This window comes from Dipodomys spectabilis, unplaced genomic scaffold, assembly GCF_019054845.1.
Source record: "Dipodomys spectabilis isolate Male_0828 unplaced genomic scaffold, ASM1905484v1 ptg000078l, whole genome shotgun sequence".
In the NCBI taxonomy this organism is placed as follows: Eukaryota; Metazoa; Chordata; class Mammalia; order Rodentia; family Heteromyidae; genus Dipodomys; species Dipodomys spectabilis.
In genome coordinates this window covers 3644030-3656381 of record NW_024870755.1, presented here as the reverse complement: position 1 = coordinate 3656381, position 12352 = coordinate 3644030, and the positions used below count along the sequence as shown (strand labels likewise).

Below are 12352 nucleotides of genomic sequence, written 5' to 3'. Positions count from 1 at the left end.
TCTAAGCAGAACGTTAAAAGAGAAGATAAAAGTGCAGTATTTTTTGTCTCCTATCAGCATCTTGTTAGGAAAATATATTTTTGAGCTTAGACAATTCTGATTGAACCAACAAGTGATGGAGTACTTATTTTTGTGGGCACTTTAGACACAAGAAGTCTTTTAAGGTAAAAGAAAAAAAAAATAGCCGAATATTTGTGATCACAGCTTCTAGGGCTGTATTCTGGAGACAAAGTTTTACATTAGATTTCTCCTCATTAACATAAATGTTGTTTCATGGCAACCAAATGCAAGAGGGATATTTAATGGACTCATTAAATATCAATGGCCAATTAAACAGCATGAAAGAAGAAAATGGCAAATAATATTTAATGAATTACTTTGCCAGAAGAAAGAAGGAAAAATATAATTCAAAATCAATTGACTTAAAAGTATGAAGAAAGAGTAGTGAAGAGATATTAGAGAAAATATAGAGTATTGTTTTTTCTCCAGTGGAGTAATGGGTTCATGATCTTGTTTCTTCCACTCTAACCTCACAAGCTACCAAGTGTGTCTCAGGACTGGATTATACAGTTCAGACAGAAAACTCGTAGAAGACAGATACTATTTGCAGCAGATGTAGGTGATTTATAACCTTAGACAATCTATTTAATTCTGTTCAAAATTCTCCCCTATCCCAAACTTCCCTCTTTGAACAGTTTTGTTTGCTTTTCCCAAGACTGCCCTTCATTAATGGCTTAAAATTTTGAGAGGTCATATTCATACTCTCTGGAGATTGCTGTTTGGTTGTGATTTTTCTGGTTTTTGTTTCTTGTATTTTTTAACTGAATTTTAAAAGGTTGTGCAATTGTTTTACAATTAAATATATCCATCTAATTGTCCAATGCTCCTAGATCGGAGTCACTCCTTCCATCATTCTCAACCAACCCTTTGTCCAAGATTTATTTCCAATTTACCACTTCCTTTAGCATATTTGTACATTGAATATTCTAGCTGTACTTGCCCCTTGTTCATTTTTCATTCATTCTATGTCTTTACTATAATTCCTCTCTGGTTTCAACTTCCTGATAGTCATTGTGTTAAACTGTCTATTAATACTTTGAATGGTTTATATGCATTCCATGGACTTTCAATCCTGCATATTCTTGAACTGATGTCAGCTTATATTTCCATAATTGATTCATCTGCAGCAACAATTTGCTGGAGACTGGAGAGGTGAATCACCTAAACAAGATTTTATTCTCATCCATTTGGAAGATTAATCTTTAGTCAAAAAGAAAGTTAAAAAAATGGCTTAGAATGTATTCCTAACTACGAATTTTTATAAATGGCTTTGTACAATGGTGTGATTCTTCTATTTTACATGGAATAATATTTTCTACTGCCTATAAGTTTTGGAAAAATAAGAAAATTAAAATTTATTCCAAAAGAGGAATATGATAAAAATAGAAGACAGATATTATGTTTGTCATATCTCTGATGAATACCCATATTCAAGACTTAAAGTCATATTTCTTACTATGTTAGATAGAGGGAAAACATAAAATAACATATGATAAGGCAACTATTTGTGACTTTTTAAAGTGTACCTTATTAAATGATGAAATTTATTAGCTCACGTTTGGGTTTGAAATTTAGGAGGCTAACCTATTTAACACACTTCTGGAAGGCCCTTACTGAAAAGCACAAATTGTGGGTGGTACTATTTCTACACTTTAATGAATGGTTGAACGTGTTTGGCATTAGTGCTGTGTAAATAATTCAACTCTATTGTAACTTGCTCCCTACACTTAAAAAACTTGTAATGTCACTAAGTATCATCAACTTGTAAAATGTCATTTTGACGAATGTGATTTTAAAAAGTTTATTTGAAAAGGAATACACTTTCAGAAGATTAAATGTAGATTATCATTGGTTTGAGAGTGACATTTTTATACCACAGAACCATGTTGTACTGAAGTCCCAGTGTTTTGAAGCACTCCTTAGTGCTTCAAATATTTTTCTGAATTACATTTGACCTCTAAGTCAAGTTTTCCGGGCTTTGGTAGACCAATTATGGATCTATCCTTCAAGGAACTATTTTTTGGCCCACTTATGTTGGAATAAAATCTTTCATTAATCATAGGGGAGGGGTATTAAAAAAAATCTTATGACACTTTGTGAACTTGTTCACTCATATGGGCTGGTCATCTATAAGTTGAATGTTTTAATTACAGTACTTTCTCTCAAATTTTGTTATTTCATTCTTCATTTTAAGTTGCCTTGCATTCCACAATTGCTTACTGCTAATTCCTGCATCTCAAGGAATTGGGGCCCTGAAATATAGGAAATGAGAAATTGAGATTGGTCTTCAATTACTATGTGCTGACATGTTGCATGGGCGTTGGTGAGAAGTCTTGCCCCTGTTATCTGATGATGCAGGTAACTGGGACCTGGGATCCTAGGACCTATGGGGACTGCAGAAGGATAATGTTTTTTTAGACATCTTAGCAAAATTTGGGTATAATCGATAGGAATGCTTCCGAAATATGGAGAAAAACAGTTTGGGACAAGAGAGTTAAAACAATAAACAGAGCAGCAGAGTAAAATGCATTATAGATTAGAGGAAAGCATTGTTTTTTTACCATGTGGATTCAGAAGACCAAGAACAGTTAGAATGTATCACAAGTTTATACTAAAGACATTGCATTAATACTTTTTATATTCTAATATATATTTTAAACCTAATTATTTATATTCCAATTCTATTTATTGGAATAAATAAATATCAATTTATTTGTCAAATTATCAACTAATTCTAGTAAGCTTTACTGTGTGAAATATAAAATCAGCACATATAAATATAAAATATATAATTATATATAATATAATTAAAAGGCACAGGTTTGCATTGTTCTGTTGTAGTTACTGTATCAAAGGCTACTCTGTTTTAAAGTATTATTCCATTATCTCTACCTTAGTGTTTGATAGAGTTAGACCTAAAGCTTTACCATTTGTAGATTTACAGCATGGAGGCAAGAGGAAACACTGTGATTAAAACAGTACCAATTTAATGCCTAATAACGAGGAGAAACATATGGACTTCTCCTGCAACTATGAAAATATTTGGTGATAAAAAGGCAGTAGTGTAAGTTCCTGCCTGGTTGGATGGTAGACAAGCCAGGACATTAAGTAATCATGCATATGAACAATTTTTTCACCTTCTTGGCTTTAGCTACTTTTGAAATGGAAGGTATAATAAACAATTATATTTTGATAAAATACCTTCTAGTCTGAACAGTTCTGTTTGAACTGTTCATCTCTCTATGATCCCTTGTAACCAAGATTAGTTTTGTTCTAGTAAGACAATCTATGCTGTCAGGGTAAGATATTCTGGTTGGTCTGTTCCCACATGGAAGAAGGGTAAAGGCTCAGGTAGACATTTGTGCCAGTAACACCTCATTTGGGAAAATATCAGCTGAAGAAGTTTAGAAGTAGCTCTTAAGCAACGCTTACTTTGAATCCATTAGGTCCACATAGCTAACACAGTTGGATAAATAAGTACTTGAAAAAGCCATCACCTTTGGACCTATCTATAAATAATTGAGAGTACGATCAAATTCCAAATAAAAAGACTTAAGATAGTCATTGACAAAAAAATTTGCAAATGTGAGCAATTGATTGATCAATATAATTTTTTTCTACTGTTCACAGAATTTTAGGGAACCAAGATCGATAGCATTGTTAGGAACAATACGGTTTCCTTGTTACAAGTAGGCACGCATAGATATAGGCTTGTATAAAGATTGCGTCATTAACTATTTAAATTTAGAGGATACTACATGCTTCAGCAGCACGAATACTCAAATTACAATGCAGAGATTAACATGACACTTGCACAAGGATAACATGAAAATTTGAGAAGTATTCATATGTTTCATTCTTCAGATGCAAGAAATGAAAAACAGTTATTAAAACAAAATTACAACTGTAACAATACACGTAATTCATATAATTAAATTTAGTTTGACATCAGTGTATTAAATATTCACCTCAGAAAGGCGTTTACATGGCATAAACTTTACAAAACTTTTCAAATTAGACAACATTGTCATTTTATCTCAAAGAAAAATAATATTAAGACCTAGAAAAAAAGGAATCAAACTGTTTCTATATGGAATGCAATCAGAAAGGACACATTAATGAACCTAAATATTATAAAATAATGTAGAATTCAAAGTATATCTAGGAGAAAATAAAATAAATTATGAACATTATGCAAACATAGAATATTTTAAAACATACTTTTTCAGACAAGCACCAGAAATATTTTAGTTTCTGTACTACTCATTTCAACAGGTAAGTTAAAATTTTTTCTGATTAAAAAATCACAAACTCTGAAGAAATCATTATACATGTATACAAAAACTACTGAATACATTTTGACATCCAATGCAGGCAATTCACTTGGAAGAATTCTTCGGAATCCATGAATTTTTACAGTAAAATATTGGTGTTGCCAGGCACATGTGGCTTATGCCTATAATGCTAGCTACACAAGAGGCTGAGATCTGAGGATCATGGTTCCAAGGCAGCCTGGGAAGGAAAGTCTGTGGTACTCTTATCTCCAATAAACCACTAGAAAACTGGAAGTGGAGCTGAGGCTCAAGTAGTAGAGCGCTCACCTTGAGCTGAAGAGCACAGAGATAACTCCCAGGCCCAGAGTTCAAGCCCCATGACAGACCAAAATAAAATATATTGCTCTTATTTGGATTGTGAAAATATTTTGTAGGGACACAAAAGGTCGACTTGCATTTTTGAAATTTAAGAAACTTAACCCGACCATTAGGACATAGGTGCACAATTTGTACAGCCTTCCACAACTTCATAGAGGTAGTGATACATACTTATCCTTTTGGCAATATCAAATGCAATTTTTTTCTATGTTGTTCTCCAGGCCTGGTTTTATATAATGGTTCAACAGAAGGAGATCAAGCGTATCTTTGCTAGCTCAATTCTCAGCAGCAAGATGTAAGGGGGACAAGAGGCCTTTAGTTGGACATTGGTATCTGCATCATGATGAAGTAATAAAGAAGTCACTCTGGTATTATTCCACGTATATGCACTGTGCAGGGGTGTCCATCTATCTACAGTTATTGCATGTGCCGCTTGAGACACCAACTCACTGACAATGTCTAATTGTCCACTGTACGCTTCTCGATGAAGAGGGGTATACTCATCGTCATCCCTACTATTCACATGAGTGGCCTTTTGGGAAAGAAGTCTCCGCACTGTAGTAAGCCGAATATTTTTGGCAGCCCAATGAAGAAATTTGCTTGGATCCTTCTCCATTTTTTTTCTTGCAATTGATATCATTCCTTATTTTTTCATCTTGTTCTTCATATTACTAAGAATTGCCTAACCAGAAACTTTGAGTGCCAGTGAGAATGAGGTGTCCATGTATTTTCCTAATATTTCACATTGGTTGAACTGGTCAGAAATATCCAGTGAATTTTCTGCAACTGTTTATTCACCATTTATTTTCCCTTTTTCCAATTTTACTATTCGAAATTATTCTAACTGGAGAGTAGGGAATTGATGGAGAGCAGAGGAAAGATGTTCCTCCGTATTCAAATGTACACACTGAAAATGAGGACCAGTGATGTCTTCATGTGCAGCTTATTCTAGGAATGAGAAATTAGGAAATAACGCTTTCTATATAAATGATTTGGGAAATGGCAGAGCAAAAACTGAAATGATGCAACCAAAAATATGAAAGCAAAATAAATTAGGATAATTATGGAGCAATCATATTATCTATGAGAACCAAGAAAGGGAGAGAGAGACAGATGATGTGCAATGACCTAGCTAGCCACAAAATCCATGCCTCTGATCAATTTATAGAGCAAACAAAATTTTATTTTTTAAAAAAGATGGGAATAGAATTTATGTATTTACTTGAAATTAGTAAATACATTTATAGTAGCCTACATAAAGAGACATAACTTTGACCAAATTACAGACAATTAACTAATTCCTTGATAATTCTAGCAACAGATCTGACTGAAATCAGGTGAATCACACTTTTCCTGTATAATGCAGAAATAGTAAGGTAGTAAAGCAGCTAGAGAAGGCAGGGAGATTGTATCTGTGACAAAACTTTGTGGAAATTGGTATTGAGGATTTCTTACTGGTGATCCACTTGCACTGAAAGCATGATTCTGAACTATTGATTTCTGATTCTGAATTATTGATTTGATCATTATATTCTCCAAGAAGAAAAATGAGAATTGATAGTTAAGGACTACTAATACATTTTGACCTTCTCACTAAGCACTTTCAATTATTGAAATCACATGAAGACAATAGACCTACTTTTTAGATGAAAGCAAGTGTCTTTAAAAAAAAAACAAGGAATATATGTAGTCATGCAAAGGACTTCTATTTTACCAATGCCTCATACATTTTTCTAATGTTGGGTAACAATAAATAATGGATCTATTAGAAAGCTCTTAAGGCTCATATGTTCTATAGTGAGTTCTCTTACACTATAATATGATATTTTTTGTGTATGGTCTTAAGAATAATTTACATTACTAACTTGAATTTCTGACAGGACAGTATCATCACTGTACATCTTGCTTCTATACTCTCAGTTTTAAATTACTATTTAAGTATGTGCATTAGATAACTATAGAGGAAAAAGTAGAAGCCACACTGATGTCTTATGTCTTTAGTAGTAGTTAATCAGAAAGATGAAATCTGAGGATTGTGGTTTGAAAGCAGACCAAGAAAAAAAAATTCCATTAGATTCTGATTTGAAAGTAACCAGAAAAAGCTAGAAATGGAGCTATGGTACAAGCAGTAAAATGCTAGCCTTGAGAAAACTGAAACAAAAAGTAAATTCTGGGACAAAGCCAGGCCCTGAGTTCAAGCCCTAGTATTAGCACCAAACGAATTAATAGGTAATCAATTAATTAAAAATAAATTAAGTGGTCACATTTGGAGAGGCAGGTAAAATGTAACATGGGTGGTGATGGTTCATGTATTATTTTGTAATAAGGTATATTATCATTTGTCCTAATCACTAATATTTTATTTGAACTTTTTTGTACAATAAACCCTGAATTTAGCATGCATGTATATGTGTGTGTACATGTGCGAACATGTGTATACATGTATATGTGTGCGTGTGCTGTTGCAATGTTGCTTGCCAATCTGGACAGGGTGAGGCTGAAAAGAGCTAACTGTGTTGCAATGTTTTATTTATCAGTGTTCTGTCATGTCATTTCAGTGGAACCACCCTTCTGTACATATTATTTGTCTACTAAAAAAGTCATCATAATCAAACATTTACAGCATTAAGTTAGATAAAGAGACCGCTTTCAGCTCTTATTGTATGTGAGGTAAAAAGATACAGACATAATTAGGTACTAAGTTATTGCTGTAAGATGATTGTCAGTACAAAATTCATATTTGACCTCTTAAATTGGTTATACTTTTAAGATACACTCATGGAGTGATTTGGACCGACGTGACCAAACAGGTGTTACTCTCTGGTTATTCCTGTGAAACACAAGTTGGATAAACTCTTTCCGGATTTCTGTAGAAAATCACTTTCTTTGCAAGACCATATCTATTCGCACTAAGAGTTAATCAAACCCATATTACGTTTGAATATCCCATCTTATTGGCAAAATAAGTATTGTTGATATGCTTGTTAGATATTCCTTCCAAAAACGAACAAACAAAAAGGATGTTTCATGTCCAGATTGTGTATGCATTTGAAGGTGTATTGTACATGCACAGGGATCTTTACCAATGGCTCTTTTGTGGGAGTAACTATGGCAACTTTAACAAATAAGGCTTTTTGAATATCTTTTCCAATATACATAACATCCCAGAGGAAGTCTTGCAATTTCTGAAAGTCCTTTGAATATTTTAGTATTATTTCAGTTCATTGACTATAGAGCTAAAATTTCTGAAATAAATATTGTTAAGATCTGAAAATGTAAGTGGGCATATAGGCTATTTCATGCATCATTTTATGAAAACCCAGTTTTTATGAAAGTAAATGGAATAGAATAAAAGAATGTAAGTGAATTGGGTAAGCTAATTATTAGTATAACTTTGTTTTCTATTAACAGTCCATTGAATGTACATGATGCAGTTAAATTATTTCCTTTGTGTCTCTGTACTTCAGTTAGTTTTAGAATCTTTATAGTTATGAGTGAATGTTTAGAATAAATAAAGGTCTTTTTAAATGAATAGAATTAACCTTGTGTTATGTGTCCTACTCCCAAGAAAATGAGTTATTTTTAAGTGTTAAGAGTTTATCATTTTCATTATCATTATCATAGGGAATTAAAAATGCAGTAGTATTGATGTCTTTTTAAACCAATTGTATTCACAAGTTGGAGAGTCTTTAATTCATACTTAGGTCTTGGTGCCTATGATTTTTAACCTCTCATTCCTAACATTAATATGTCAGACTGCATTTTTGTGTATACGAAAGGTAAAATATTTATCTGGGGTGAAAAGTGATTTTTATATCAGTCTTTCTTTAATAACATTATAAAGTAGTACATTTCTCTCAAAATGTTGGGTATAAAAAGCAATCAAAATACTTCTAATGGTAAACAATTTAGGTGAGCTACAATATGGAAACAATTGCTCCAAAAGACCTGCAGTCTGTTTCCATCAGGAATTGGGCAGGTCATTCTTTCATTAAGACTGTATTAACCAGAGATGGGGTCCCCAGGCAGTGCAGTGTTGAGTGAAGGGATAAAATATGATTTCTAGTATTTTGAGCTAGAAATCAAGAATGTTATAGTTTAGCAGTTCCTTTCACCAGGGAGGTATAAATTGATTATGAACTTGGAGTTTTCATATTACAGTTACTTATTTTCTTTTTTTGTTGTTGTTGGTCATGGGGCTTGACCTCTGGGCTTGGGTGTTGTCCCTGGTCTCTACCACTTGGACCACAGTGCCACTTCCAGTTTACTAGTGGTTTATTAGAGATAAGAGTCTCACAGTCTGTCCTGCCCGAGCTGGCTCTGAACCACAATCCACAGATCTCAGCCTCCTGAGTAGCTAGTATTACAAGCGTGATCCACCGGTGTCCGGCTTAGTTACCTATTTTCTAACAAAGATAAAGTGAAATATTATTAGAGTGTGCACAATAATTTTGGGAAATTTTCCTAGAATTAGTAGACTGAGTGCTGGTATTTAGTTATAAAATAGAATGAGGTTATTTGATATGGTGGGAATGGACCACAGCCTAACACTTACCATGTGTATAATGTTGTACTAGTAATTCCAACTCTGAAGACTTACATATAATCATCTTAGAATTAAAAATAGAAGTAGCTCTACTTTATGGGATTATTGTGAGGATTGAATTAGATACCAAAGGTAAAGTACTTAGAAAAACAATCATAGTTTGATATTTTCTACTTGTTATTTTATCATGTGATATATTCAAATATTTGTACTGTGATTTTTATATTGTGTCTATTTAGGATAGGCAAAGTGATGTATTGATATTCATTGCGTTGTTCACTTTTCTGTTATTATGAGGATAATACCTGCAAAGAAAATTTCTGAGAAGGAAATTATCATATTGACTCATGGGTTAAGATCAGATGTCTCCATTGTTTTTCATTATATTTTTAGTAAATAGTTGTATGAAGGGTTTTCCATTCAATGAATCAGTTATTAAGTATTATGGATCTTTACATAAATTTCTCACATCCTTCCAAACCTCACCCCGCTTTCATTTTTTCCTAGTTTCATACTATCTGCATTGAATATTATGGCTTCACTCTCTACTTCCATAAGTCTCTTTAATCCTTCCCTTTGACTTCCCCTCACATTTTCCAAGTGATTGTTTCCTGGTATTCATTTTGTTGGATTAAAAGTTCAATTTTATAAGAAATTACACCTTTTAAATACTCCTCTGCAAATAGCATGCTTTGATTAATACTGTTGTTTAACTTGCATAAAATTCTGGCTTCCAAATACGCGCCTTTGTGTGTCTGGCTCTGACGTCGTTTACTTAACATAATTTTAGATCTATACATTTGTTTGCAAATGCTGTAACGGTCTTTATAATGGATGGGTGCAATGCAATTGTGTATATGCGCAACACTTTCTCCAGCCATCCCTCCACTAAAGGGCGTCTGGGCTGATTCCATAGGTTCTCTATGGTGAATAGCGCAGTAGAGAACATGATTGTGAGATTGATTTTACTGTAACCTTTGGGAAGAATTCACCACTGTTTTTCTGGGAGCAACCCTCTAGCCAATTTTCCAGAATAAGCACATCCCTTCCTTCATCTCCATCACAAGGTTTTTCAAGTTCTCAAAAACACACTACCCCCTACAGGTCTGAATCAGCTAAAACCACACTGTGCCCATATACTTGTTGTTGTTGTTGTTGTTTTCTGTCCGGTAGAGGGGCCTGAACTCCAGGCCTGGGCACTGGCCCTCAGCTTTTCTGCTCAAGGCTAGCAATCTACCATTGGAGCCACAGCTCCACTTCCAGCTTTCTTCTTTTTGCTTATGTGGTGCTGAGGAATCAAATCCAGGGCCTCATGCATGCAAGGCAAGAGCTCTACCACTGAGCCACTTTCCTAGCCCCGATGTGCCCATATTCTTTTAATACATTTTTCATAATTTTACACATAATTTAGGGAGAATCTTCTATGTACTTTCCTAATGTGGTAATGAGGGATATGACAATAGAGTAAAAGTAAGAGATATGGAATTTAATTAGCTACTATCATATTTAAAATAATTTTCAGCTCTCATAGCATCACTTACTATTATTTTAATCTTTTATTTGATTACTTCACCTATCCCCTAAATTATAGCATGATTTAACTATAAAGGCAAAAATGTGTGGTTTGACTTTGACACTCATGTGTGAGGATGCAAAATATGGGCAAATAAAGGGATTGGAATAATAGCCATTATCCATTTTGTTAAATGGTTTTCTCAAACTGATTCTCACAATTCATATTTCATTCAACAAGAAACGTGACTATTCCCTATGCTTTGCTCCTCATTAAACTTGTTTCCATGTTATTTTGTAATGAAGGATGATTTCATAAATCTACTGTAGATACAAAAACACATTAAAATATTTCTATATGTATGCATTGATATAAATATACACACATATATTATAAAAGTTATAATGATAAATTTTAACTTCTGTGACTGTACAATTTACTAAATTATTAAAAACATGGACGGCTCAGGCCTGGAATCCTGGTTACTCAGGAGGCTGAGATCTGATGATCTTGGTTTGAAGCCATCCTGGGCAGGAAAGTCCATGAGCCTCTTATCTCCAAACAACCAACAGAAAATCAGAATTGGAACTGTGGCTCAAAGTAGTAGAGTGATAGCCTTGAGAGAAAAGACTCAGAGATATCACCCAGGCTCTTAGTTCAAGAACTAAAATCTACTCCCAAAAAGTATTTAATTTACACCTGTGTAAGTACAGTATTTCTTTCACCCAAATGCACATCCATGCTCATTGCAAGGTAACTCTGTTGTATCTGGAGTACCACATAATATTATCACATAAGTAGAAAGCATTGCAACATGGGTAAACTCTATCTCTCTCATGGATTTTTCTCCACTCAATATTCAAATCTTGCAATTATTCCAATTATTTAAAGTCATAGCTATTTTTCTTTAATACCCATAATATTAGAATTTCAATTGAGTGTCTTGTGTCTTCTAAATGGATGTTCTTACCACTTTGGCATGCCTCCAGCCCTAAATTATCCTGATTAACTTTCAGATTGAATCTCGATTCCTACTTGTGTATGATCGTGGGCTCAGTCTACTTCGTGTTATTCTTCCTGGAATTTAGAATAACAGGTTCCTAGCATTGTGTACAGATCTTTCGGTCCAGTCTGAGCTTTAACCACTATCCTCACCACAGTAGGCTCCCATGTAGTCAGGATATTCATAAGCTTATCATAGCTATTTTTTTTGAGTCCGGTCATGGGGCCTGAAATCTGGGCCTGGGCGCTGTCCCTCAGCTCTTCAGCTCAAGGCTACCACTCTACCACTTGAGCTATAGCACCACTTCCGGCTTTTTTCTTTTTGCTTATGTAGTGCTGAGGAATCGAACCCAGACCTCATGCATGCAAGGCAAGCGCTCTACCACTGAGCCATCTTCCCAGCCCCTATCATAGCTATTTTTAAAAAACCTTTGAATTTCCTGCAGGTTCTTGAGTACTGAGTTAATTTGGGTTTGCTTGGATTGTTTTGTTTCTTTTGAATGTATGTGTTGAGTTGTTCCTCATTTTTCCTTTTGTTTCTTTCACTCAAGTTCTTACCAATAGTGCTGAGAAACCAAA

The 12352-nt window shown here is 34.1% G+C and overlaps 1 pseudogene; it reads left to right on the top strand.

Moving 5' to 3' along the window:
• The first annotated feature begins 3818 nt into the window (after positions 1–3818).
• On the top strand, positions 3819–3915 carry LOC122110495 (annotated as a pseudogene).
• The last annotated feature ends 8437 nt before the right edge of the window (positions 3916–12352 follow it).